Genomic DNA, 25,415 nt, shown 5'->3' with positions numbered 1-25,415 from the left:
CGGTTTTGCGTAGCTCAGCTTCTCACTGGACAGTTTATATAAGATTATTTGATAGTTATTTGCACATGTAGAAGTTAGTAAATTTTCATCACGAGTAGGCATCCTGTCCTACTTACTGCAGGCAATGCCAAGCCTCAAGCAAAATGTAATTTTTTCTGACTATGCTTAGCTTTAGACTACAGAAAGACAGACAATGCAGTTTACAATGACAGAAACAAAGCGCGCTTAAGTACCTGTAATTAGATGGGAGACACAAGATTTTGTAGAAAACAATCTATGCAAGCCTGTTATTTTATACTCCAGTGCACACAGTATGGTGCCATCCTATTCTTTATACAAAACCATCCTGTTTCTCCGTCTGCCCGATTCATCAGGCTACACAGGAAGTTTAACCACCTCCTTTGTTACAGTGCAGAAAGTTTAACCCTTTCACTGCTATCTTTTCATAATGAAACTTTGTTTTGTTGTAAGCATTTTAATATTTATTTTATTATTATCCAAACAAAATACTCACATCCAGCCCCTCCTTTTCATATTCTTGTGCTGTTTTCCTTCAAATGATAATGACCTCTCTTGCATTAGATTGATAAGCAATACAGGTTTAATTTTGAGAATCTCAACAGATAAATTTGACAGAAATTTATAGTTACAGAGCAATTTATATCTACACCCTTAATTTAGCATGCTGATAAAAATGGACAGATTCCTCATGATTGTTGGTCATATGGCTATCACCCTGATGATCGCTGTCAAACTGAGCTCATAAAGCGAAAGAAAATCCCTGTGCTTTCCTGTCCATGATAGAATGATAACCACTGAACAAAGACACATATACGTTAGGTAACTGCAAGGCTCCTCACACAAAACAGTAATAGTACGACTTCTGAATTTAGAGTGTCTAAAAGTCTGCAACATTTGGACAGCATGACAAATTTCTGGATCTTGTGATGGTATAGCGTTCCAGAGACTTGGGCTTCTCAAGTTGAGACTAGCCAAGTGTATGTGCACTGACTTGTTGCATGTTGTATTTGCCATAATGACCTTTTATACCTTTCATTTCTCCAACTTTATATAGATCACACAAAGTTTTGTTAGATATTTTAGAATTCCCCAAGTTGGCTTCTGTTTCTCCATTAGGTGTTCTACTTTGAAAAATAAGTACTCACTGTAGACTTTGGAAACCTCTAAGTAACTAGGGTCCTTGGGTAGGATAGGTACTCTGCATCCTACTTTCTATCCTACTTTTTATGTGTTGTTAGGCAGTTCTGTAACCGCATGTCAATCATGTACCATCTTCATATTCCCTTGTTTTCAAGGAGTTTGTCTTGTATTCCTCAGAACTTGACAAATCATGACTTGGCAGGGTAGTCCTAATTTGCCTTTCAAAAGGTGATTTCTGCTGGGTGACAGTAAACTCACATTAAATGCTGTAGATCTTAGGTGCTGCATAGCAATACAAAGATCCTGTTTGCTGACACATGGTTTAGTGATCCATTTGACATAAACTTTTAAAATATTGCCTGCGTTGTGGCTCCTTGGCAGACACGATCACTTCAGGTGCTTTGAACAGACACTCACCGAGTCTGTCACGGATGGATTTGAAACATCCTTTAATAGTGCGATGATTGGAAATCTGCAAAAGCAGTCACTGACAGGATAGAATCATTGCCATGTATGATGAATAAATCTGTTATGATCTTGGACTAAAGAATTGCTAGAAGCGGTTCCTTGTGTTGTTGTGGTTAGCATACCTTGCACACCTATTCTGTCAACATATCATTCTTGATCCTTGAACAATATAGAGTACCCTGTGCCAGGCCTTCTTGTTCACTCTTTGGCCATGGTCACAACTACATGAGACATGTATATCTCAGCAAACAGCTGCATGTACAAGCAAAATTCCCATTAAATTCATGCCTCGAGATACCTACTATATCTCTGCATTGTCAAAAAGTGCCCGAGAGTGTCTGGCCATCCTTCTGTTGGTTGTGGATCATTAGCTGCTTCTTTCTGAAGCTGGGTGCATTTACGATGATTAATTTTAAATCAGAATCAAAATTGGCACATCTCCCACCTTGCTTTCCATAAATTCTATTTGTAAATCTAATAGAATTTCAACATTTTTATTCAAAATTGGTTACCTGTTCAGAATGTCGAAGGTAACCATTTTGGGTTCAGATCTGTAGCAGGCAAAGTCACATTCAAAGTTCAAGAGTATGATTTTGATGCCTGCTACAGATCTGAACCCAAAATGGTTACCTTCACAAGAAATCCTTGTGCAAACAAGGCATTTGTCAGTGGGGTTTACTAAATCATTTTCAATTGTTTTGCATTCGGATTAAACAATGAATTGCTTACTGAACAGGCATAAATAGAATCCTGCAATACTGAACACTAAAACACGTTTTTCATGCTCTACATTGGAATAATTAAATTGCACTTATGATAGACATTTTGATCCATTTTAATAGAGTTTTGCATGGTGTATGCTCCTAGATGTTTCTGAGATGCATTGACATACTTCTTCCAAGGTCACAGTACTGTAGGACACAAAGCCTCTGCTGAAAATGTATGTTTGATGTGGAGGTTGCAGCGTTGAACTGGGGTGGACTAGATCAGAAGTCACATTAAATCATGCGCCACAAAACAACTTATTTTGAACTCATAGATTTAATATGTGGTTAATGTGGATAATAGACTGCTTGAACACCCCACAGCACATCAAATAGCAAGTGCAATCAAGATCAATCCACAGATTTCTCAGCATTTCATCCTAAATATTAATAGCATGATAGGTCATCCATCCTCATTTGTCTTTACAAAAAAATTGCAATTCTTCACATTTCAGATCTGGCCTCAAAACACCCTTTCAAGATCTACTCCATTGTGAACAGTTTCATGACTACTCCCATGGTCGATGATCCTCTTTTTGAGGTCTACGTTCCCCGAGAGTCCAAAAACTACACTCAAACACTCATTCACAGGTATGACATCAGCTGATACTGAGCATGTTCAAGCGAATACTGCCCCAAGGTATTTCCTTTACTCCAATACAGCTTAGTTGCAACAACCAAATACTACTTGTGCACTTTCCAAAGCCCACTTTTTCAGCTACAGGTAATAATGCTTGTAGGTTCTTCTGAACACCGAAGGCTCATCCAGCTTATAGTCAATGAATCTCCTGTTCTTTCTACTCAAGATTTATGAATTCTGATTCCAACACTTAGCTATGTATTCATTCCTAGAAGAACTTGCCCAAAGTTCAAACAACAGAAACATCAAACTGTACTAGAGTTTCACCAGATCCGCTACACAGAAAAATGTGTCGTTCAGTTTCTTCCTAGCAGTATTTAGAAGTGTGTGTGTGTGTGTGTGTGATGGAACATTGATTAACATTTATAGAGCAGACTTGGATAGCTTGTTTGGATGCAAATGAAGATTTCATCACAAGCTGCTGTGTTGCTTTGCCTTTTCAAATCTTTTTTATGCTTCCCAATGCGGTTCTCAGCTGCAGCTCAAACTTCCCTGTATTGCACGTGCTCTCTTTCTTATCAGAAGATCTTCCAATGTCAGCTTGCAGTCCAAACTGGAACTGATTCACCACTTATCTGGCTAGCTCACAAATCAATGTCATTATCTAGTGTAAATGTAACTTCTGCACTGCTTCAAATGTTGATCAAGGCTTGTTCCTGCACATTCCAATTTACATCGCTCCCTTCATTTTTTTTAAAACGAAAACCCCCCACTGATCACTATGTCACATTCATGTGTTTTCCTTAACAGAATTATCACTCATACCGGAATGGTACAGAGTGTAGATTGAATTTACTTGAGAATCTGAAACAGGTTTACTAACAGATAAACTGATAACTTGCAGGTGCACAGCAATTTGTACCCTTATCCTTAGTCTAGCATGGCGCTGCTTAGACTTTCTGCAATTGCAGTCCCACAACACTCTCCACTCAATAAAGAATCTAATTAATTTAAAGAGGGATTATGACAGCTGTTGCCTAAATCACATACAGGATAAAAATCAAACCATTAATGTAGTCACATCCAACTCACAGCTTTAATGCTCCACCAGGTACATAACATAATTCACTTAGCACTTACATTGTTTGCTATTCTTCTGTCTGGGTATTTTTGAGAGGATTTTCTTCCAGATTTTATCCAGTCCCATAAGACATGCGGTCTTTACTTGGTTGGACTTTACTGGCATGGTTACATCATCATCTTTCCACAGCAGTGATGATTTCTTACATAGTGAGAATGCTTGTTCCACAATCAATCCTCCTCTTTTTTACAAGGCGGCCTGGGACTATCAGCCATGAGAAGACGAAGACAGTGAGAACTCACGAAAGGGCAATATGACCGAGAATGTCAACCAATTGCCCTACCTCAGGAGTTACATCTCCAGGGACAATGACATAGAGCATGACTTCCACACAAAAATCTGTAAAGCAGCAAGCTTCTGGCAGTTTCACACAGTCTGTACATTCAAAAGCATCAACCGAGCTATGAAATCATGACTCTACATATAGCAAATGCAACCTACGCCAACAGTAAAACTGATATTAATTGAATGTCTTTTGTCAGCATTGCTTACTTACAACCCTGGGCACCTCATGGAGAGGAATGGTCAGGGTACCTGTGGTACATCATGAAGACAACATAACTGATACCAGCAGAACATATTTATTCCCCTCAGGACATAAATCCTGCCAAAGTGGCAGAAGAATGGACACCACAAGGCCAAAGATGATGAAGCATCTAGCCAAAGACAATCTGGTAAGGTACATTTAAAAGAAGGATCTCAAAAGAGTAGAACACCACCTGACGAGAGCAAAAAAAAACAAAATGGACTAAGGTTGGTGGCAGATCATTCACTTCCCCATAAGAGATTGAAGGAACACAACCTAAATTAATTGAAAGGGGTGGAGGCTAAGGATATGACAGTTTCATCACTCCTCATTTTACATACATCTAAAAGAAAAACAACATCTATCGGTATCAGCAACCGGAGATATATGGAACATGTATGGTTACATATGGTTTCCAAGGTTCCATGGCCCACGTTTGTCTGAAACAGGAGGCAAATAATTTTAAATAGACACCCTGCATTAATGCACAATGTTTATTTTCATTACTAAAACATCACCCACAATATATAGAACAAAATAAAAGAAAAAAATAGCAGGATTCTCAGGAATCCAGAGGAGGTGCGCTAATTCAGGTAAGGACAGGAATGAGAGCAATTGTATTATTGCATTGATACAGAATATATTTGTAGTTTTTAACCTAAAGTAAAAAGATGCATGGCAACACAGAACATAACAAAAGATACATTTATTAATGGAATCCAATGGCTGAGTATCCAATTTATTATGTCACACAGTTGTACAGGTCCAATAATACTGAAATGTGACAAAAATTATAGAACAATGATCATCTATGCTGAATTAATCAACTCATAGATAGCAAACCAACCTGCATTTTCCAGAAGAATTAAGGTAGACAAGATGGCACGTCAGAAAAGTTTTTTCCAAAAAAAAAAGTGTAGGACATGTTGTAGTACACTGTGTGCTTTTACTTGTATAACTATTATACAAATACTATTTCAGGTAAACTAATGTGCAATAAATTCTGGACACCTATCCTCAGGAAAGACATACTGGCCTTGGAGGGAGCATGGTGCAGTCTCACAGATTGATACCAGAGCCAAAAAGAGAGAAAAATTTTGGGAACTGGTAGCATGGAATAGGAATAAACAAAAATAGAAAATACTGTAAATATTCAGCAGGTCAACTTTCCTGTTCATACATTCCTCTGTACTCAAAGGGTAAACTCTAAATTACAATAATCAAAACTATATTTTAATATAACAATTTGCACAAAATGAACTATTTTCCATTGTCACAAATGTGTTGCACCACTTTCAAAACAGTGTGGAAAATATGCAGGTTTAAAGATGTAGAAGGCACCCCGCTGGAATACAAAACATGATCAAGAATTCAGGCTTGCAGAATTGTTTCAAGGACCTTTCCAACCTAGTCTGCAACTATCTTGTTCTGTTGTATGCATGGTACATAAAAGATAACAGTTACATCTTAAGATGCTTCTTTGCTGATTTTAATAAAAGGTACTATTTACACTAACTGGCATCCAGAAACACCATTTTTTTAAAAATTGAAACTGTGTTTTCCTGACAGTTGCAAGCATAATCTGTCAAAGTTATTTGTGGACCCAGGAGACCCACACATTAGGTCTTAAGTTAACCATCAAGGTTGGTGCTCAAATTCCGTCAGGGCAATTTAAACAAAGATTTCAACAAATGAGTTTGTTTGTTGATTGGAACTAGATAGCAAGGTCTGTAGGATGTCATAAAAATGAGTCACTTAAAGCCCTTCATGGCAGGGAATATACCATTTTTACCTAGTCTGCCTAACATTTAATTGATTTTTAGAGGTATAAGTGGCCTTAAAGCCCTTTACACCATCCATGCAAACCACACTGTTGTACAACAATTGGTATTATTGCTGTTAAACAATAAAGGCAGCCTGCTTGTAACAAAGCAACTTTAAACAATTAGTAATTCAGAACAAACCAGAAATCAAACCTGGAACTTGCAATCTATACCATTCATGCACATGCTACATGAGGAATTGTTTGTCCATGAAATCTACTTGTTAGTCATCAAAATGCAAAGAGGCCACAGACCTTTGCAAGGATTAAGTGGACACTTTGCAGTTAAATCTAGAGATGCTTAATTCTTTTATCTCGACAAGGATGTGAATCACATATAGGCCAGCAAAATAAAAACACCGAATCATGAACGCTAAAAAGCTGGAGTAAAAGCTCAGAGTGAAGGAGAAACTCAGCAGATCTGCACCCACGAAGAGTTACTGGACTCAAAATATTAACTGTTTTTCTCTCTACTGATGCTTCCAGACCTGCTAAGTTTCTCCAGCATTTGTTTTTGTCACAGGACCACTAAATCTAAATCATAGTGTCACATAGCACAGTAACAGACCCTTCAGTCCAACTCATCCAAGCTGATTAGATTTCCCAAACTAAACTTGCCCTAATTGCCTGCATTTGCCATATCCCTCTAAACCTTGCCTATTCATGTATCTATCCAAATAGCTTTTAAATGTTGTAACTGTACCTGCATTTAGCACTTCCTCCGACAGTTCATTCTACATACAAACCATCCTTTGTGTGTAACAGTTGTCCCTCAGGTCACTTTTAGATTTTTCTCCTCTCACCTTGAAAAATGCCTCCTCGTTTTGAACTCTCCACCTGAGGGAAAAGACTTTTGCTCTTCACCTTATCTGTACCTCTTATGATGTTATAAACCTCTATAAAGTCACCCCTCAACCTTCTAGACTCCAGTGAAAAAAGTCTCATTCTATCCAGCCTCTCCTTAGAACTCAAAACACTTTAATCCTGATAACATCCTGGTAAGTCTTTTCTGAACCCTTTCCAATTTCATACTACTCTTCAAATAAGCCTTCCAAAAATGAGGTCAACATTTTTGCAAAGCATGTGAACCACTGTGCTGAGGTGGCCATTTTAATATGTGAAAGAAAATAACACCAATTTTTCAAATTAAAATCAATGTGACATGCCTTATTGATTGAACGAACTTTACAGGGATACCTTTAACACAAATGAAAACATTTTTTTAAAAAAAAACTTGCGACCCTTTTGGGAATTGACAATGTTTAAAGAAGAAATCCAAACACACAGCAATTAGCCAACAGAACGCGGTCATGGGATTTCATGCTTTTTAAAAAAACCAAACAAACAAAGAACCACAACTTGATTCAAGAGTCCAACCCAAATAGGTATGCCATAGCCCTCTTTAATTTATCTTAACTCTCCTTGATATTCCAGCTACTCAAGGTACGAATTACATGGGGATAATGCCACTAGCTTAAGGCTAAGCAATCCTGCAATTTCTTTCAAGACCTCACAATGGTAGACTCCTCAGTTCTTTGTCCTGGCTTTAGAAACAGACAGCTATTTCCCCAATCTTCTGTACAGTTCCTTCCACATTGATAGTTTTGTGCCACGAGTCTGTGAGGAGTACTGAAGTTGATCCATTTGTTGGAAGCTAGAACCAACCTTTTTCAGCTGTTTTTCACAGATGAAACCCAACCTAAACTGCCCACTTCTGTCCCCAATAACATACAAATTAAACAAAAAGGACCTTCTAACAAAGGCTCCACCCTAATTCACTATGACATAATGCGAAGTCATTCATAGAAAAATGCAAAGTAATGCTTTTACCCAGAAATGTAAACTAACTACTTTGCCTACAGCATAACTCTTATTCCAAAACCCCCATGCATAAGTATAAATTAATGGAAGATTCACGATTCCTCTCTAGACCCCCAATTTACGATATAGGCTTAGAGACAAACAATTCATTTATCCAGGTTTTGTTTTCACTATTTATTCCGACCTTAGTGATCACGGTATATGAAATTATATTGTTTGAAAACTTGTGTTTTAGGCCAGGCATGGCTCAGAAAAACTACTTTTTAAAAAAAATGTAATGGGTCAAAGCAGCATTTTCAAGAAATTATGTAACTTAAGCTAAATGACTAGACAAATTGCCTAGTAAGACAATTGTTGGAGTATTAACATTCTCAACAATTGAGCAAGAAATTTTGAAGCAAAGATAGGAGTGACGTTTGACTGTAATTGAAGTTCCATAATGAATATTGCTGGTAAAAAGAGTCAAGGTCCTTATGACAATTTGAAAATAACTTTAATTTTTGTTTTTCTTTGTGTAATAAACATATGGTCCTTTGTTTAAATGTGAATATTTTCAGTGAGTGACCACCAAACTAAAATTGTAAAAACAAAAAGCTTACCTCCTATCATGCCACATTTCACTCTGAAATCTGGCTCATTCAATTAACACGAGATGGATTTGTAACACCTAAGACAAACATAGGATACCTTTTAAATGTAATAAACCCAGCTTGTTTGGCTTGCATATTGATCAGAATTGTTCATTACTTTCTCAATTGATTGCCCTACTAATTTACAGTTGAAATTTGAAGACTTAAAACTAAAAGCCATATCCTAATACACAAACCACGAACTAGGATTTGTTTGTTTTATTATACAAGCTCATCATTATCCAAGCATTTGACCCAGAAAGTTACTTTGGCCAAATCCCACTCTAAAGCCTTATTTTCAAAGTCATCCCTTCACAAAGAAATCAACTTTAGTTACTGAATAGGATGTTTCACATTTGTTGAATGATCTGATAACAGTTTACGCAGAAATTGCATTCTCAGATTTTATGATTTAAAACTGCACAAAACACAAAGTAGGCAGCACACGCATTCCTGGTCTTTGCAAAGGTTTGCTGTGCATCACCAACCACCTATTCTACTCATTGTAAACATAATCCTTGAACGGCTTGTTGAGGTGCGCATACAAAACAGTTGAAATCCCGGATACATCTGCAAGTTTGGATATTATTTTTCCGTAGATGCCATCTGATCTGATTAATTATATGGAATCTGATTATGCACCATACAAACAAAATTACATTTTTTGATGCGCAATCTAGAGATCCAGGGAATGTTCTAAGGGGCCTGGCAAATCCAGACAAAAAAAGTCTCAAAAAGGAATGATACAGCAGAGACCATCTGAAATCGACCTAGGCACCAGGAATGGTAATGGAAAATACAGACCTGTTGACCCTGCAAAGTCCTCCCCCAACCAATATCTGGGAACTAGTACCAAAGCTGGGAGAGTTACTTTCACAGACTAGTCAAGCACAGCCTGACAATTTCCAAGGTATGATTCCATAAGTATGACTATACCCTGGGCAAGCCTAGGTATGACATGGCCAATTGGCAGGTCAGACTCAGCAGAGGTGGTGCCAGTCATATACAGTCAGGAGGGAGTTGCCCTGGAAGTCATCAATACTGAAGCAGTACCCCATGAAATCTCATGGCACTGTGTCAAACATGGGCAAGAAAACCTCTGCTGATAACCAAATATGGCTGCTGAATCAGTCCTCCACGCTGAGCATCACTTGGAGAAAGCAGTTGAGGTGGCAAGCATGTAGAATATACTTTGGATAAGGTACTTCAACATCCCTCACCAAAAGTGACTCAGATGCACTACTACTGACCCAGTTGGTCATGTCATGAAGTTATAGCTGCTAGACTGGGTCTGCAGTAGACAGGTACTAAGGAAGTGATTAAGAGGGTAAACCATACTTGACCTATCCTCACCAATCTGCCCACAGCAGATTCAACTGTCCATGACAGTCTCACTGGCAGCGATCACTGTGTGGTCCTTGTGGAGACAAAGTTGCATCTTATCAATTTGGCTCAGATACAGGGAGATGATGACCTAGTGGTATTATCACTACACTACTGATCCAGGAACTCCGTGTTCTAGGAACTTAGATTTGAATCCTGCCAGAGCAGATGGTGGAATTGGAGTTCAATTAAAAAAAAAATCTACTAATAATCCTGAAACTATTATCAATTGTTAGGAAAACACATCTCACTCACTAATATCCTTCAGGTAAGGAAATCAATTACCACCTGGTTAATCAATTTAACTCCAAAGCTAGAGCAACGTGGTTGACTCTTAACTGTCTTGTGAAATGACCTAGCAAGCCACTCAGTTGTATCAATCACTACCAAGTCGAATAAAGAAGTTAAACCAAACAGACCACATGGCATCAAAATGGGCACTGGAAAAAAAACAATGATAGAAACAGCCTTGTTGACCTTGCATAGTGCTCCTTACTAACATCTGAGGGTGAAGGCTAAAACTGGGATTGCTGTCTCACAGACTAGTCAAGCAACAGCCTGACTGACAGGATAGACCCAAAAGAGGTGGTGGCACAGCAGTATATAGTCAGGAGGGAGTTGTTCAGGGAATCCTCAACATTGACTTCAGACTCCATGAAATCTCATGGCTTCAGGTTAAACATGGGCAGAGAAACCTTTTGCTGATTACCATGTACCATTCGCCCTTGGTTGATGAATCAGTATTCCTGCATGCTGAACAACACTTGGAAGAAGCAGTGAAGGTGGCAAGGGCGCAAAATATATTCTGGGATTTCAATGTCCATCACCAAGTGTAACTTGGCAGCAGTACTGATCTAGCTGGTTGGGTCCGAAACGATATAGTTGCTAGATTGGGTCTCCGATTGGTTGAGGAAACCAATAAAAAAGGAAAAACTATACTTGACCTCATCCTTACCAACCTGCTGGCTGCAGATGCATCTGTTCATGACAGTATCAGTAAAAGTGACCACTGTACAGTCCTAGTGGAGACAAAGGAGTGTTTTGACATTGTACATTCACATTGAGAATACCCTCCATTGTATCGTGTTAGAGTATCACCATGCTAAATAGGATAGACTTTAAATAGATCTCGCAACTCAAGACTGGACATCCATGAAGTGCAGTGGGTCATCAAAAGCAGTAGAATCGCACTCCAACACAATCTGAAACCTTGGTGCGGCCCAGCATACACCCCATTCAACAATTAACATCAAGCCGGGGGAATCAACCATGATTCAATAGAGTGTGCAGGAGTTCATTCCAGAAGCAGCAGCAGGCACACCTAAAAATGAGGTGTCAACCTGGTGAAGCTATCAAACAGGACTACTTGCATGCCAAACAGCACAAGCAGCAAGTGACAGACAGAGATAAGTGAACCCACAACCAACAGATCAGATCTCAGCTCTGCAGTCTACACCAGAGATTAGGTTCAACAAAGTTTTGAATGGCAGTAGACAAATTAAAAACTCAGAGGTGGCGACTCCACAAATATCCCCTTCGTCAGTGATGCAACAGTCCAGCACATCAGTGCAAAGATAAGGCTAAAGCATTCATAGATCGGAACTTCTGGCTGAGGATTGCTATCTTGGACTCCTAAAGTGGTCCTCAGTATCACTGATACCAGTCTGCACCCAATTCAATTCATTACATGTAACATCAAGAAATAGTTGGAGGCACTGGATACTGCAAAGGCTATGAGATCTGAAAACATTCCAGCAACAATAACGAAGGCTTGTGCTCCAGAACTTGACACTCCTTTAGCCAAGCAAGTCCAGTACACTTACAAAACTGGCATATTGCCAACAATGTGGACAATTGCACACAAAAAGCAGGATAAATGCAACTTGGCGAATTACTTTTCTATCAGTTTATTCTCAATCATCAGTAAAGTGATGGAAGGGGTCATCAACTGTGCTTTCAAGCAGCAGCTGCTCAGCAATGATCTGTTCAATGATGCCCAGTTTGGGTTCTGCTGGAGCCACTCAGCTCCTGATCTCATTACAACCTTCATTCAAACATTGACAAAACAGCTGAATTCTAGGCGCGCAGGGAAATTGAAATACCATCAAATCAAAGCTGCATTCAACAGTGTGTGGCATCAAGGAGCCCTAGCAAAACTGGAATCAATGATCTTCGGGGGACAAACTCTTGCTGGTTGGGGTTATACCTGGGAAGATGGCTATTAGAGGTTAGTCATCTCAGCTCCAAGACATGTCTGCAGGCACTCCTCAGGATAATATCTTCAACTACTTCATCAATAACCTCCCCTCTATCATACGGTTAGAAGGGAGCATATTCGCCAATGATTGCACAATGTTCAGCATCATTTGTGACTTTTCAGATATTGAAGCAGTCCACATTCAAATGCAACAAAGTTTAGACAATATCCAGTTTGGACTGACAAGCGGCAAATCACATTCCCATTACAAATGCCAAGCAATGCCCATCTACAACAAGGAAAATCAAAACTACCCCTGGTCATTTTATGTTGCTACTATCACTGAATCCCTCATTATCAACATCCTGGGCTTACCATTGACCTGAAACTCAAGTAGACTTACCACATAAATACAACAGCTACAAGAATAGGTTAGAGACTAGGAATACTGCAGCAGGTAACTCACCTACTCACTACCTAAAACCTGTTAATATTTACAAGACACAGAAAGGAATGTGATATAATACTCTCCACTTGCTGGATGGGTTCAGTTCCAACAACACTCAACAAACTCAACAGCATTCAGAAAAAGCAGCCCACTTGATTTGCCACATTTCCACAAACATCCATTTACTCTACCATCAACACTTAGAGGCTGCAGTGTGCATTAACTACAGGAAGCTCTGCAGAAATTCAAAAGATCCTTAAACAGTACCTTCCAAATCCACAACAACTTCCACCTAGAAGGACAAGGTCAGCCGATAAATGGGAACACCACCACCTGCAAGTTCTCCAAGTCATTCACCATCCTGACTTGGAAATATATCACCATTCCTTCACTGTCGCTGGATCAAAATCTTGGAATTCTCCCCTTAAGGACAGTTTGGGTCAAGGTACGGCACACGAACTGCAGCAGTTCAAAAAGGCAGCTCATTGCCACCTCAAGGGCGACTAGGAATGGGCAATAATTGCTGACCAGCCAGCAACGTCCACCTCCCACAAGTGAATAAAAATTATGCAGAATTTTGAATAGAAGGTACTCAGTAATTTTGTCCTACATCATAAACATTAATCATCCTTCTTTGGAGGTAGGTGGCCAATCAATAATTTCCTAGTTTGTTCTAACAGCCTTTCCAAACAATATCACATAAGCCATCCATCCATGCTTTTGGCATAAATCTTCCTTATCGAAACATTGGACAATTATGGTCAGTGTAACTGCTGCTTTTTGCTCAAGTTCCCTTTAGGTAAACCATAAGCCCTCAGATGCGGTCATTCACTAGCTTAATTTTAGGAACTCCTTTGGAATAATTTATCTTCTGAATGCTAATCTTCAGTTACGGTTTTATTCTATTTCTGATTTTAAAAAACTTCCAATAGCAGCATCCTCTTTGAAAGTTGAGGCAAAATGCTAAAATAATGCCTTTCATTTCAAAAGCTTGCCACCATCTGTTAATAGCCCTTTCCCTGCATTAGAAGGAAAAGTAGTAATTATGTTTTTGTCTTGAAGTGGATATACAAGTGCAGTGTCTCAAAAATCAGCAATCCCAAGAATAAACCCATGCCAGATTTTGGAAAACACTGATATTTGAATAGGATGGTTGAGGTCACAATGGTCAGGTCACTCTTTACACAGGAAAAAGATTTGCGCTCAAAGCCAATAGCTAGTCAGTGTGCCAATGCAACATCTAGCCCAAGAAGCATTTATTTTACTTAACTAATAATATTTAAAAAATCATGCATGGTAGTTCAAATGTCTAGTTTTTGGACATCGTTGACTTTTACAAATTTAGACACTTACCTGCAGTTGTCAATTTCATTTTTTTTGCCCTTTTTGTTCCTAATTACCTTATTGAAGGTTTCTTTCCTCATCTTGAAATGTCATAATTTTCACTTTTGCCATTACAAATCCTCTGTTAAAATGCTGATTTAATTTACCATTGACATTCTACCCTTTATTCTTTGAAATGATTTAATTTCTGTATTATCTGTATTAATATTTCTTATTGCTGACTCATTGTTTGTCAATATTTCCATCTTTTTACTTGGGTAAGAGCCTTTATCATCAGAATTGGAAAAATGAAATTTGGACATGTCTATATCATTGTTTTTTTCACTCAAAACATGAAAAGAAATTTGAAGATAAAGATATGTTTTCATTTGACTTTGTTGTTACTGTTCATTTAACCTAATTTGTTCAAACCGTTCATCAACTTCAATTTCATTCTCTGGATAACAAAAATGTTCTTCCTAGTTTTAACTGCAATAGATTGCTGGAGCAAAATAGATCCTACATACAATGTAAAATATTTTTCATTTTGAATCATTTTCCTACCTGAATCTATCTCCTATACTCATGACAAAAAAGGCTCCACACTGTAGCACCAATTCCTTTTAGATCCAAGGGCGACTAGCTCTTAATTGTAGGAGTACCAATGATAACTACAGGGATACAGGTAGTTACTTCAATGCAAATTTTAACATGCGCACGTGATTTTTAAAATGACTTGTCTTTAAACAGGAAAGAAAGCAATTCTGAGCACAGCATTTAGCTGTAGAAATGCAAAACATTGCTGGGACTGAAAATTTAAAATTAAAAAACACAGAAACTGGTGGAGATACCCATGTCTAGCAGCATCTGTGAATAAACAGAAAAAAGTTAATAAAGTGGAAGACCATGTCAAGCAAAGAGAAGTCTGAAGTTTGAAGACCTGGCAAATGACAAGGTCCATTAAGATAGGGAGAAAAACTGTGCCCCCCAAAAAGGGGGATAAGAAGGAGGACCTAAATGCCCCAAGAGACCACACCAGCATTTTAAAATTTTCTACTCTGAGAAGTGCTCAAAGATCAGGAGTGAATTTCCTGGAATGTCTACTGGAGATGTTGCAAAGAAGCCGAGAAATGTGGTTCACAGTACAACACAAGGATAATCTACCGTATAAGACTTCCAAGTTAAAGGAGAAGTAGGAAAGGAACTTGCAGCCTATCACATTGCAAGGGCAATGCTGGTAAGAAAGCAGCTGCCAAGCCAGATCAGGTTGCAGAGGAGGAGGAACAGGATAAGGAGGCCAATTAAATAAATCCAGATGTAAAACAATTCTTTGTCTAAGCTTGATCTATATTTCTTGCAAAGAAAGGAAATGTAAATTTATTTGAAATTTGGACCAATAGCTAACTGCACAAAACTATGTATAATTAGTGGAAAGTGATGCTGGAGATCAGGGTCAAAAAGTGCAGCGCTGGAAAAGCACAGCAGATCAGGGAGCATCCAATGAGCAGGAGAGTCGACGTGTCGAGCATAGCTCTTCCATTGACTCTCCTCCTTGGATGCTGCCTGACCTGCTGTGCTTTTTCAGCACCGCACTTTTTGATTATGTATACTTAGTATTTTTACACTGCATAACCAGGCCTGAATTGTGTGTTATGGATGTGTTTTTCAAAAACAGAGGGATTCCAGAGTGATGGAATGTTCTCGCACAATTAATGTTTTGTGTGGAAGTTTCAATGGTAAGAGATAGTCAGGTATTTTTTTGTCAGGCAGTTAATACCAATTTTTTGCAAACTGCTTTTGTAAATCTTTTGTCACTATGTGGGATTCTAACTTTTCACATTTAGACCATGATAAGAATCAATACATTTTTTAATAAAACAAACATTAAAAACTTTCACGTGTGACCTATCAATCCTAACAGTTATGACAGAAGATCACTCGTCTGAAATAATGCCCTAAATGACTACGGGATTGCCACTCACGATTACTTTTCGTACTAGGACCGAACTCTGCATGTCTGGCCAAGACTTCCAATCTCAGTTCGTTCAGAAATATAGAGCAAATCTGAAATCCAACAGTTATCTCTCAGTGCATAGTAACTGGGAAAAGTCAAACAGCAGCATTTTTTCACAGTAGCAGTCACTGTGCTAAGTTTAAAAATTCATACAAGCTTCTGTATATTACTGTTTTCAGCTACTGTATTGCAAAATTATTTCACAAATTATATCAACAATTTTTCATTATCACGCAGCCAGCATTCCTTTGTTTTGCATTCACCTTGCTCCCTCATCTCCTAACAACATTCACCCTGTAGCTGTGTGCCTTCATCCCCAACAGTGTTCACACAAACCCCTCAAACAACTGGACTGTGACCCAGTGACACTGAATGAACCACTTTCTTAGATGACCGTTCCCACTCTCCCAGTTTTGGAGCACATAGCGTGCTGTACCCTCTCCAGTTGGAGCAGGCAAAGTTGACACAACATATAAGGGGGCAATGTATTGTTTCTTCATATCAGTCAGGAGGTTGTGCAGTAGTGCTCCCTACAGCAGTCCTTGCCCCCTAGTAACCAGTCTTGTAGGAAACCTGGACCATCAAATGCAACTGGAACATGAGTACTCCAGGATGTAGGAGTCACGGCAGCTGCCAGAATACTGAATTATATCTCCAAAAAGTCGAAATGGTGCTAAGAATGAACTTTAATGGAATGGAAGCCTTTCTATTGTTCAACTCCACTGCGCTGCAATATGGCCCTGTCAATGTGACATGTATGCAGTCAACCATACTCTGCACCTGGGGAAACCAACTACTTTTCCAAATCCTACAGCCAGATCACAGAATTGACCTTCTCATAGAGAAATGAAATGAACCAACATGATCTTGCACAGACTGAAGATGACCCAGGGAAATCCTCAGCCAGAGGGAGACAGACACCGATGACAGCCAATGTGTGGCTTTGAAATTAAGCTGATGTAATTTTAATAACTTGTGTTTTTATTGGAACCGTATATTGTTATGGAGTTGGAAGCAGATAATAGGCAGTTAAAAGAAAGGAGGCTTAACGTTGTAAAGAGCTGTTATTTAATGTTCATGAGTTAAAGAATAAATTGATTTTTAAATAGTGTAAGTTTGGAGTTCTCCGTCACTTATCCTTTAACATATTACGAGGAAAAGTGAGTTTTTCTAGGTGTTTGGTTTAATTACCCGAAGGGCTCACCGCCATGTCACACTACCTGCATTTGGCCCATCTCCCTCTCAACCTATCCTATTGATGTACGTGTCCAAATGTCATTTAAATGTTCTAACTGTACATGCATTTACCACTTCCTCTGGTTGTTCATTTCATATGAACCACTCTCTGAAAAAAATTGGCCCTCTGGTCCCTTGTAAATCTTCCTCCTCTCACCTTAAAAATGTGACAGGGGGAAGGGAAGGAAGAATAACATTGCTATTCACCTTATCCAAGCACCTCATGATTTTATAAACCTCTGTATTGTCACCCCTAAATTTCCTGTGCTCCAGTGTTATAAATCCCAGCTTATGTAGACTGTCCTTATAATTCAAATCCTCTAGCCCTGATTAGATTAGAATAGATTCCCTAGAGTGTGGAAACAGGCCCTTTGACCCAACCAGTACACACCAACCCACCAAAGAGTAACCCACCCAGACCCATTTCCCTCTGACACTAACACTATGGGCACTTTGGTATCGCCAATTCACCTGACCTGCCATGTTCTCTCCCCAGTTGCTCTTAATGTACTTTTAGAAAGTCTTTGGATTATCCCTAACTTTATCATTTGAGTCCATGTCTTATTTTTGCCCTCCTGATTTCCCTCTTAAGAATGCCTCTCCTCCCCTTATACTCCAAGAGATTCACTTGATCCCATTTATAATGGAATAGCAATACAATCATACTACTAAAATACAATGAATCGAACAAGGTATTGCTCAAAGCAACAACAGGATAAACTTCTTACTAATGTCAACGTGAGGAATGCAGTCACAACTGCAGCTGTACAGCATGTCCCTCGTTTCCCACATTACCAACCAGATTGATGAATTTAAAATCACAAGTGGACAAACACACATTCATTTCTATCTCAGGTTCAGTAGAAGGTATGTAGAGTCAAAGAGTCATACATTCTTGCCCGCTACACAAATTGTACCTTTTAAGCTTTCACTATCTCAGTTATCATTAAACACTTGTGTTTTCATCTGGTCATAATTAGAACAGCGAGTGCTTCCACAGCATTGCTTTTCATCTCCCATTTGAAGAGGCCTGATAATTGTCCTCTTCTTCAGAACACACTTCACTCCCCTTACTATAAGCTTCCCCCAGAACTGCATCACCATCCTTGTCCCCACCTCAATCCATGCTTCTTTCCTCTTCCTCACCTAGCACGCACTCACTATCATCACAAAGTACTCTTTCCCACACAGCCCCCCTTTAAACTCTAAGCCCTGTAAGATATGGAGCCCCAAGACTGATTATTGTCCAGCCCACTGACCAACTCTGACAGACAGCCCTAGATAATAACTGACCATGCTGCTTGCAGCTCCCTGACTGACACTACTTGACAGCTTGTGATGGCCCTACAGGACTGATCATTGCCCACTCTGAGTGTATGCCCACTCTGAGTGTAGTCAGATTTATCCCATGACCATGACCGCCCCAAACTGAAAACTGACCAGAGTCAAGACCTGGGAACGTGTATGAACACTGTCCTGAACTGATATCGTCATGATTTGAAGATGTCGGTGTTGGACTGGGGTGTACAAAGTTAAAAATCACACAACGCCAGGTTATTGTCCAACAGGTTTATTTGTAAGCACTAGCTTTTGGAGCGCTGCTCCTTCATCAGATGGTTGTGAAGTACAAGATCATACGACAGAATTTATTGCAAAAGTTTACAGTGTGATGTGACTGAAATTATAAATGAAAAAGATCTGGTTTGTTTGTATAGTCTCTCATCTTTTAGTTTGAAGATGTTGCAATTGCAATTGCTGCCATGTCGGTCTGTCCAAACTGTAGTTTTAAATTACAGATGCATCCTGCAAGTGGATCAGGCAGGTGCCATGAGAGTCCTAAGCAGCTGGCAGCTTCTGTTGAAAAAGGGATGCATGTAGCCAGCCAGTGCCCATGAAGCATATCCTTTTGCCGGATGGTCAAAAAGGTAGCTCAGTGGAGCAAGCAGAGTTGGAGTTGCTAGATACCTGCTCTGACTTTCTTGTGGGGGATTTTTGCCATCTCTGTTTTATTCATCTGGGTGGCAGGATAGGAAGCTACATAATAATTCGGCAACGTGTGCCGTTAATGGGGCAGTTAGCAAGCAATAGCCTCCCTCAATATGTCTCTCGCTGCTGTGAGAATCATCTTGCTGCCCAGAACTTCATTGGAAAATACAGTTAATTGCTCCAGATGTCAAAAATGGCCCTCTCACATGATTCTAAGGATTTCTCACCATAGCCCATATGTTCAGGGCCTTAGAAGATTCTACGCAATGTGACATTGTGTAGATAGGATTTTAAATCTAAAATTGTATATGCCAAGATATACTGTTTATTGCCTCCAGTTTTTCTTCACTATTAGCAAAAACTTAGATTTTTGAGAAAATGATTTGCACCAATCAACTAGTCTCCAGAATACCCACTTGTAGGAGAGACAACTAGCAAATAACAAAAATTCCAGTATGCGATTTAAACTAGACTAAACAGCTACCTGTTGAAGGAACAGTGTTCCAAAAGCTAGTACTTTGAGATAAACCTGTTGGACTATAACATGGTGTAGGAGAAAGTGAGGACTGCAGATGCTGGAGATCAGAGCTGAAAATGCGTTGCTGGAAATGTGCAGCAGGTCAGGCAGCATCCAAGGAGCAGGAGAATCAACGTTTCGGACATGAGCCCTTCTTCATGATTCCTATGTTCAAGCCAATATAAAGGAATAGTGGCTTAAATGTCTACCTCAGCCATTTCTAGAGAAAATACACCATCAGAACCCATAAATGACTTGACATGGTGCTACCGACACCACAATCAGTTGCCCCAAAACACAACAGGTTTCAGTCATGATATGAAATCCAACACATTAGCTGAGTATTTTGATCCAAAGCACCAATTGCCTGACTATGTCTGTTGGCTTGTTTGAATCACCTTTATCTTTTTAACTAAAGATGGCGCCAGTTTCCTTGTAACATCAAAGGAAACATCATAACCAGCTCCAGGTTTAGCTAAATGCCTACCTTATCTGAGGAAATATCTTAGGAAAGTTTGATTTCTGGAAGGAAATCTGTATTTCACTAAGAAATTAACCAATTCCCAGCTTAAGATGACTACATTTTCTCCAGCAAATTAATGGTAACTCATCTCCAGGGAAAAGACTTTGTGCATAGTCAAGTGAAAGACTTCAACTGAACATTGACTTTTTGGACTAAATTTTCTGGATTTAGACAGGCTTCTTCCAATACAAACAAGAACAAAAATTGCTGGAGAAACATAACAGCAACTCTTCAGGTCTGGAAGGGGTCACAGGAGTTGAAGTGTTCCCATTGTTTTCTCTCCACAGATACTATCAGACCTGAAGAGTTGCTCCAGTAATTTCTGGTTTTGTTTGTTTCAGATCTCTAGCCTCTGCTAGAGATGAAAATAGAAATTGCTGAAAAGGCTCAGAAGATCTGGCAGCATCTGTGAAGAGAAACCAGAGTTAACGTTTCGGATTCAATACTTTTTATTTCTGATTTCCAGCACCTGCAGTTTTTTAGTTTTTTTTTTATCTGCATTGAGTGTTTTGTTTTACTTCTAATATTTTTGATTTTGAACAATTTGCAACTTTTCTCTTTCCTTTCCTTGGTGGAATGTACAAACATATTGCAAACTATTTTCTAGGTTCTGAATGTAGTTATAAATCCTAATTAGTTTTAATTCTGAAGATTGTTCTGTGGGTCACTTAAAATTGCACTTTCAGAGTCTGGGGCAACAGTCCTCAACCTATAGTTAAAAAGGGTAAAGAAAAATAAGAAAAGAACATTTCAGAATGCTGACGATAGTACTGAAGAAATTAGTTTGGAGTTGCTGACACCACGTGGCAATCAAAAAATATGGAGGAATTAGAATGTGTACATAGGTTGTTCACCAAGAGTAGTGAAGGAGTAGTCGTAACAAGTTCAGATTTTGAGACAATCATTTTCACCTGTGAATTGTACCAGTTCAGAGTGAAAGGGGAATTCATTTTAGCAGATAGTTAATAACAAATTGATCATAAAAAGATATGCCACACACATGCACACAGCTTTGTTCAAGTGTATGGCTTTCAAACCTTTTTGGAATGGTACCCATGAGAAATTCCTGCATCACTTTAGACAAACAATCGAAAAGTCTGCAAAACAAACTCCTCTTTCTGCTTTGATTTTCATTCAGTGTTAGTTTCTGATAGCTTGTTTCTGTAACACTTTTCACTCTGTTGTGGTTCTGCTCACCGAGCTGGAAGTTTTTGCTGCAAACGTTTCGTTCCCTGGCTAGGGAACATCATCAGTGCTGTTGGAGCCTCGTGTGAAGCGCTGCTTTGATGTTTCTTCCGGTATTTATATTGGTTTGTTCTTGCCGCTTCCGGGTGTCAGTTTCAGCTGCAGTGATTTGTATGTGGGGTCCAGGTCGATGTGTCTGTTGATGGAGTTTGGGGATGAATGCCATGCTTCTAGGAATTCTCTGTCTGGCTTGTCCTATGATAGTGGTGTTTTCCCAGTCAAATTCATGTTGCTGGTTGTCTGAGTGTATGGCTACTAGAGATAGCTGGTCGTGTCGGGCTATTGTTTCTCTGGCTAGGGTTTTGTCAATTGAAGTGAACAGTGCCGTCACGTCGAATGATACCATGGTTTCTTCTTTGTCTATGTGTGTATTCCTGGTGACGTCCAAGAATTCCTGTGTTGATTGTATGGAGTGTTTGGATCCGCTGACTAGGTGTTTCAGTTTTTGTTGTAGTTCTTTGGCCAGTTTGTATGCTGGTGTCCCTGGTAGTGATACTATGGGTCTGAGTGGGATGTCTGGTTTGTGTACTTTGGGTAGTCCATAGAATCTGGGGGTGTTGTTGCTTTCAGGTTTCATTCTTTGCTGGTCCGCTTTGGTTATCTGTCCATTTTTTTGTAGATTCCTTAGTGTGTTGTTTATTCTGTTGGTGAGTTGTGGTGTGGGGTCGGAATCTACCTTCTACAGTTTTTGGTCATCTCCAGTGGGAGGTTTGAGAAGACTTTTTTTGGGGGGAGGGAGGAGACAAATAAGAAGGAATTGAACTAATCTCAATCAGCTTAACAGCAATTGCTGAAACAATAAAATGAGAAGCGACTTTGTATGAAACACTGGTTAGAACTTTTCTGATCTTTCTGCTTCAGCAAGTCACAAAAAAAACTCAACACTTTTTAGAAGGATAAGAAGTTATTTTACTGAAACAAAATATTTGGAGGAGCTCAAAAATACTACAGACACATGAGAATACCACCTGCAAGTTCTCCTCCGAGCCAAACACCACCCTGACTTGGAAAAATATATCACTATTCCTTCGCTATTGTTGGATCAAAATATTGGAATTTCCCTAACAGTACTATGGCTGCATTTCTTTCACATGGATTGCTTCGGCTCAAGAAAGCAATCACCAAAACCTTTTTCAAGGTCATTTAGGGATAGGTAATAAATGATGGTTAAACTGTTGTGGTTCTGTTCGCCGAACTGGGAGTTTTTGTTGCAAACGTTTCGTCCCCTTTCTAGGTGACATCCTCAGTGCTTGTGAGCCTCCTGTGAAGCGCTTCTGTGATGTTTCCTCCGACATTTATAGTGGCTTGTCTCTGCCGCTTCCGGTTGACAGTTGCTGTCCGCTGCAGTGGCCGGTATATTGGGTCCAGGTCGATGTGCTTGTTGATAGGATCTGTGGATGAGTGCCATGCCTCTAGGAATTCCCTGGCTGTTCTCTGTTTGGCTTGCCCTATAATAGTAGTGTTGCCCCAGTCGAATTCACGTTGTTTGTCATCTGCGTGTGTGGCTACTAAGGATAGCTGGTCATGTTGTTTCGTAGCTAGTTGGTGTTCATGGATGCGGGTTGTTAGCTGTCTTCCTGTTTGTCCTATGTGGTGTTTTGTGCAGTCCTTGCATGGGATTTTGGTTGGTTTTGGTTTTGCTCATGCTGGGTATCGGGTCCTTTGTCCTGGTGAGTTGTTGTCTGAGAGTGGCTGTTGGTTTGTGTGCTGTTATGAGTCCTAGTGGTCGCAGCAGTCTGGCTGTCAGTTCAGAAATGCTCCTGATGTATGGTAGTGTGGCTAGTCCTCGTTCCGTTGTCTTTCCCTTAGGCATCTGTTGATGAAATTGCACGGGTATCCGTTTTTGGTGAATACCTTGTATAGATGTTCTTCTTCCTCTTTTTGCGGTTCTGGTGTGCTGCAGTGTGTTGTGGCCCTTTTGAATAGTGTCCTGATACAACTTCGTTTGTGTGTGTTGGGGTGGTTTCTTTCATAGTTCAGGGCTTGGTCTGTGTGTGTGTGCGTGTGGCTTTCCTGTATACCTTTGTGCTGAATTCTCCATTCGGTGTTCTCTGTACCATCACGTCTAGGAATGGGAGCTGGTTGTCCTTTTCTTCCTCTCTCGTGAATCGGATTCCCGTGCGTGTGGTGTTGATGATCCGGTGTGTGTTCTCTATTTTTGTGTTTTTAATGATTACAAAGGTGTCGTCCACATATCTGACCCAGAGTTTGGGTTGTAGTTGCGGTAAGACTGTTTGTTCTAACCTTTGCATTACTGCTTCTGCTATGAGTCCAGAGATCGGTGAGCCCATGGGTGTTCTGTTGATTTGTTCATATATCTGGTTGTTGAATGTGAAGTGTGTTGTGAGGCACAGGTCCAATAGTTTAAGTATGCCATCTTTGTTAATAGGTTCAACGTCCTGTTGTCTGTTCTGTATGTCCAGCAGGTTGGATATTGTTTCTCTGGCTAGGGTTTTGTCAGTAGAAGTGAACATTGCCGTTACATCATATGAGACCATGGTTTCTTCCTTGTCTATGTGTATATTTCTGATGATGTCCAAGAATTCTTGTGTTGACTGTATGGAGTGTCTGGATCCGCTGATCATGTGTCAGATACAGACCACCAGTCAACAATCCACAAGCCAGGGACACAGCCAGACAGAATGGACTCAGGATGATCCAGGTAATGATTACAGACGCTCACAACAGACTTCACAAATACAGACAATAAATTGCACGCCAAAAATCATTAATTTCAAAAACCACCAATCAGGAAGGGACCCGGACCATAGAACAGGCTGTCACCATAATACAGAACAGGACCACACACCGCAAAAAAAAAGCGCTAAAAGAAAAAATGGCCAAACTAACACACAACGAAGAGGACACCACAACACACACCTGGGTTAAAAACCTCTCCCACAGACAGCTCACAGACACGGAAAGAACAATACTGGCCAAGGGACTCAACTACAACCACAGGGACGCGAAGACAGCAGACTTCTTAGCAGCACTGGAATGCACATTCAGGAACAATGAATTAACAGAACAGACACAACAAACAGTGAGACAAAGTGTCGTACCTCTGATAACAAGGAAAAGACAAACTTACAACCTCAACATCAAGGAGAAAGCAGCACTAAAATCACTAAGAAACGATAAAAACATAATCATACTAACAGCAGACAAAGGCAGAATGACGGTCATACTGGACAAAGCAGAGTACATCCAAAAGGCACAACGACTACTTGCAGATACCAACACCTACCAAAAGAGGGAGTCTGACCCCACCCCACAGCTCATCAATAGGATAAACAACACACCGAGGAATCTACAAAAAAAAAGACAGATAACCAGGTCTGACCTACAAAGAATGAAACCGGAAAGCAACAACGCCCCCAGATTCTATGGACTGCCTAAAGTACACAAACCAGACATCCCACTCAGACTCATAGTATCACTACCAGGGACACCATCACACAAACTGGCTAAAGAACTACAGCAGAAACTGAAACACCTGATCAGCGGATCCAGACACTCTGTACAGTCAACACAAGAATTCTTGGACATCATCAGAAATATACACATAGACAAGGAAGAAACCATGGTCTCATTTGATGTAACGGCACTGTTCACCTCTCTGGGCTCACCG

General features: G+C 39.8%; 1 protein-coding gene across 3 annotated transcripts in view; it reads right to left on the bottom strand.

Annotated features, from left to right (window-relative positions):
• Positions 1–25,415, bottom strand: part of prdm2b (PR domain containing 2, with ZNF domain b) — a 187,213-nt gene that overhangs the window by 126,939 nt on the left and 34,859 nt on the right. Inside the window, exon 1 of one of the 3 annotated variants that reach the window (XM_060852382.1) lies at positions 234–277. The exons of the other annotated variants lie outside the window; for them this stretch is intronic. The gene's annotated coding sequence lies outside the window, so the exon portion shown is untranslated. Of the gene's footprint in view, positions 1–233; positions 278–25,415 lie in introns of those variants that run through there. 3 annotated transcript variants of the gene reach the window in all.

The sequence above is a fragment of the Hemiscyllium ocellatum genome, chromosome 37, assembly GCF_020745735.1.
Source record: "Hemiscyllium ocellatum isolate sHemOce1 chromosome 37, sHemOce1.pat.X.cur, whole genome shotgun sequence".
Lineage (NCBI taxonomy): Eukaryota > Metazoa > Chordata > Chondrichthyes > Orectolobiformes > Hemiscylliidae > Hemiscyllium > Hemiscyllium ocellatum.
Note: the sequence above shows the minus strand (reverse complement) of the source record. Positions and strands in the feature narration are given on the sequence as shown.